The 5,126-nt window shown below is 40.0% G+C and overlaps 1 long non-coding RNA gene across 1 annotated transcript; it reads left to right on the top strand.

Moving 5' to 3' along the window:
- The first annotated feature begins 2,029 nt into the window (after positions 1-2,029).
- Positions 2,030-2,977, top strand: LOC125238294. The gene is made up of 2 exons (XR_007178427.1): positions 2,030-2,367; positions 2,760-2,977. It is a non-coding gene; the product is annotated as an uncharacterized LOC125238294 (long non-coding RNA).
- Positions 2,978-5,126: the final 2,149 nt, after the last annotated feature.

Here is a 5,126-nt window from a genome sequence, read left to right as displayed (position 1 = left end):
ATTTGGCGTCGCAGAAATGCCATTTGGCTACGGGGCCAGTTCACTGGTTCTAGGGAGGCCTATAATTGAACAGTTCAAATGTTTTCAATGAAAACCACTTTTGAAAAGGCACTCCTAAATTGCAACCCTCTTGAAGCTCTTACATAATTCTGGGAAGAAAATATCCTACTTAAGTCGATTTATAAAACATGTTATAATAATACCTATTTATGAATATGTTCAGCTTAGAAGAAGAAACAAATATGGAAAGAGTCATCATCATTCTCCTGCCCTTATCCCAGTCACTTGGGGTCGGCGCAGCATGTCTTTCTCTTCCATACATCTCTGTCACTCGTCATCTCATCATTAACTTGTTTTAGTTCCATATCATGTCTCACACAGTCCATCCACCTCTTCTTCGGTTTTCCCCTCCCGTTACTTCCACCACCTTCCACATTCATTCGTAATACCTTTCTCGTCACATGCCTTTCATCCCTCCGCATTACATGTCCATACCATGCTAGTCGATTCGCTCTTACTTTTTCAACAATTGGAAAGAGTACGCATTCTTTAAAAACAAAAACTGTCTTCGAGAAAACATTACCTACTTGTTTTCCTTAATAACAAGTAAATTATTCCAAGATGAACAACAGCAAATCGTATTACTAACGAGATAAATCTTTGTAGAAAAACCTGTTCCAACTAACTGATAACAGAAACAGTTCTTGTAAAACTATGAAAACGTAAACACGAGTTGTTTATTTACAAAGATAAAAAAACTAAAGTAAACATAGATAAATGACATAATTAAATGCACTAATTAAACAACAGATAAGATATATCGTGCATAAAACACATAATAAAGCAGATAAGTGATAAGCATCAAAACAAGCGTAAGACGATGACTCACTATGACTCAAGCATTTTCCGATGAATCTTGTGTTTTTTCCCGATATTTAAGATGACTCTTTGCTGTGTTGATCTGACAACACAATTTAAGGTCACGGACTCATGGACTTTAAACTAAAAGTAAGTGTCCAATACATACTATAAATAAAGTATGTCATACTTTTTAAATGTAACTGTATCTGTTTGTTTGTTACCTCTGCACCTTAGTCCTCTGAAGTGAATGAGAACATTTAATACGGAGTAAGTTCCGAGAATAAACTGTAGATAGGATAAGTATCTCGGAAATAAGCCCTTAGATAATGAAAAGGGAGTGGATTTTACTACGTAATTGGTGTGGTGTGAGAAAATAGTCATTTTACATCATTGTAGTATTAGCAGGCAGATGCAAATATGAGTGAAATAAATCATAAATGGCTAAACAATTAAAATCCAAATCTCGTAATGGAATTCCTTGACGTCGTCGGCTGTATTTCCGAGCTCATATAACCCGGCAACATGCAAATCAAGGGTGGGGCGAGCTCACTCCATCGTAGACCACGTCTCAGCCTTTGGCTGGTCTGTGGCCAAGAGTAGGTAAGCCCATTTATAATAAAAAAAAAAAAAAAGAAATCCGCAACTGCACAACAGTATTATTAAAACTTTATTCGAAAGTAATTAACACCGAGTAAGTTGCTAATTAAAACACACTTTGCATGTCTTTTATGTAAGAACAATGTAAAATTAGAGTTCGTCAAGTCTACAAAACTTAAGAGCAGTAGCTGGGTATTTATGCATCCATACTATCCATACTAATATTATAAAACAGGACGAATTGTCGTGAATGTGTGTGTGGAGATCTGTTTGTTTGTCCGTCTTTCGCGACGGCAAAACTAGTGGTGTATAAAATGGTGTGAAACGGTCAGCAATTTGCAACGTAGAATTTTACAAGTAAAATTGCTTTCATGTCGTGGTGAATAGTTAACTCTCATATCATAAGGCGCGGTGTGTGTTTAGAATACTTACGAGTAAATCTGATTATCAAAAGTGTGTCTCATAAAGTACCCTATTTGGATTCTGTAACTTCTGCAAAAAACATGATTAAAATAGATGATGATGATGATGATGATTTTTGATGATGATGATGATGATTATTCTCATATATTTACAACATTTAATCTTGTCGTTATGACAAATAAATAGGAAATGATAAGTATCGACGTCGATACTGTCGATACTATCGACTTTTCCAATCCCGCGTACTTGTTTACGCGATATCGCCGGCGCCATGTTATAACGGTGCCTCGGCCCGGAGAAGAGATCAAACTGCAGCGCGGCGCGCACGTCGCTCGTGCACAGATATGGGCCGCGCCCTTGAATCGTCATGTGTGAATTTCTAATAGTTATATGAAACCATAAAACACATAGTTAATTTATAAAAGGTGCATCTCGTTTGTTACGACACTTCATTACAAATCAAGTGCATATATTCCCCCACTTTGGGTAAGTTTGAACACATACCTATCTTAGTTTTAAGTTTCCACTGCTTCGAAGCTGGTGACCTAGCCATACATTGTGAATGCTATTGCACTATATATGTACATTTTACCTTTAGCCTTTTAGTTTTAATGGGCATAACTTTATTGCATACTTAATACCTATTATGTATAGTCATAACCTTCTAGCCTCCATACTATCGCGCCTTGCCAATAGCAGCCTTACGCTTATGCCTTTAAATCATAATCATCTCCGTTCTGAATCATCATTTATCGACCGCCACAGACAAACTGAATTAGTTTTAATAACTAGGTACTAGAATGCCTTTGTAAATGTGGCGGGACGATCCACGGGTACATTAAGACTTCGGAGCCTAACACAGTGGAATAAAATTCCAGGGACTACTCGACGGGCTCACTACTATCACGCCCGCAAACCTTCACCCTGCCTGGACGCCTCTGCCCACTCGCGTCGAACGCCGCGTCACACGCCACTACCGACGCCAGGACGCCAGGACAGTAACGCTCAGCTACGCTGCGATCCATTTGCCATCACCACCGTAGGCCTACGACCCACGTCCCTAAATAGTCCTAATAAATAGATTTAACACTTTGTAGCCTAGACTTCTTTCTCAGAACTGCCCTAGATACCTATCGCTACAAGTGGCCTTGCCATCATCGCACTTGGGTACGTTGTTGGATAACGACTCCTTAAGGATTGGTGCTGCGTTAAGGCTCGGGTGTACTGTGTGTGAGCCTCATCCATGTGTCTGTGGTGTAACGGTGGAGGCAAATGGGCACCATGGGCTGAGTTGTGCGCGGTGTGCTGGTAGGTTTCCTCGACATCATGCGATTAATGATATCGTTCGCAGGGCGATGGTGTCGGCGAACCTGCCGTGCGTGTTGGAGCCCCAGGGCCTTAGTCGTACGGATGGAAAGAGGCCTGACGGTCTCACTCTCGTTCCGTGGGCTAAAGGTCGTAGTCTGTTGTGGGATGCTACGTGTGTGAGCACGTTTGCTCCATCACATCTGGCACAGACTACGCGTGCGGCAGGCGGGGCGGCGGAGTACGCGGCAAGGCAAAAGCATACCAAGTACTCGAACTTGAAGCCGGTGTACGATTTTGTCCCTGTTGCGGTTGAGTCGGCTGGTCCCTGGTGCGTCGAAGCCAAGGATTTTGTGAAGGCCCTGGGTAGACGCTTGCGGGATAGGGGTTGCGATCCTAGATCGGGTTCGTACCTGGTACAACGTATATCGTTGGCTATACAGCGCGGCAACGCGGCTGGTATTTTGGGGACGTTTGTTCCGGGTACTGACCGGGTTGGGATATAAGGTTTTTATTAAGGGTATTGTGTTTGCCTTTTTTTTTTTTTTGTGTGCTTGAGTTTTGACGATGCGTGTTGCGGATAATGTATGTTATGGTAATGTTTTATTTTGACGAAACCTTAGGTGGATGGACACTCTGTTATATGACGAAGCCTGCGCTGTGGATCTAAACGTATGTATTTTTTAATGATTTCTTTTGTTCATTAAAATAGTACATTGTGCAACAAGGGGAGGAAGTTGAATATTACTAACGAGAGTAAGTTAAATAGCGACGGCTTGCCGGAGCGATTTAAAGACTCGAGTTAGTAATATTCATACTCCCCGAGTTACACACAATGTTTTTCATCACACTCGCAATGTAAAAAATATGTAAATAGATGTAAAAAAGGATGAAAAATACAATATCCTCATGCTAAGAAACCTTTGAAAAATATGTTTCTGTTTTTTGAAAATTCAAAATTCAAAGTTTGATATCTTTAGGTAGCTAGAGGTTATAGATAGCTGGGTGGTCTACCTACATCAGTTCTACATAACTAAATCAGTTCTGACAACTTTATATGCTCTCGAGCAATATAGCAATTATAAAAAACCGCTAAAGATAAGGTACAGCAACTTCCTTTGTATGCAGAATGATACATGCATATTTGCATAATAAAACATACTAATTAACAATTTATACACTTAGGTATAAATCATATTTTTTCCTCGTGGATAGGTATACCTATAAATTATTATTATATTGAGAAAACTGCATAACTTGCAGTATTTGCACACAAAGTGGTAATGTTAATTATTTTTTTTAGAACTGAGTGAAATATTATAGAGCGTTTATGATGACAGTAATTTTTAACTCCCGTGCCTTGCGTGGGCGACGGTCGCGCGATGGTCGCGCGACGGCGATGCGACGCATACGAAATCAAACCTTATCGATATGGAAGTATGAGACGCGACGGCGACGGTCGCGCGACCGTCGCTCACGCAAGACACGGCGTAAGCTCGTGTAGGTGAACGCGTACTATGTTTGTATGAGTGAGATATGACAGGTCGACTGTTCGTGTTTTTGACATGCGGTAACTGTGAGATAACCGAGAGGGGGTGGGCGGCACTTTCAGCGGGGAGCGGGAGTGGCCATACTGTACGACAGTACACGGAAAAAAAATATTTTAACAATACTACCAGAACGTTTAGTAAAATAGATTTATCGTAACTGATACTACAATCTCGTAATAAAAACAACTGTATTGTTACGTTTACTATATTTTGAATTCAATAGAACTAAGCAAACATTAATATGCACTAAACAGTTCTGTTTGAATTACATATACGAGAACTCTAGTTTTATTTACAACTAATAGAATAAAGGTTACGATAATTCTATTAACAAGAAGCTTCTTGTAATGCCAAAAAAATAAAAATTATCTTTACAATCTTAATCTTAGC

Source organism: Leguminivora glycinivorella, chromosome 23, assembly GCF_023078275.1.
Source record: "Leguminivora glycinivorella isolate SPB_JAAS2020 chromosome 23, LegGlyc_1.1, whole genome shotgun sequence".
Classification (NCBI taxonomy): Eukaryota; Metazoa; Arthropoda; class Insecta; order Lepidoptera; family Tortricidae; genus Leguminivora; species Leguminivora glycinivorella.
Note: the sequence above shows the minus strand (reverse complement) of the source record. Positions and strands in the feature narration are given on the sequence as shown.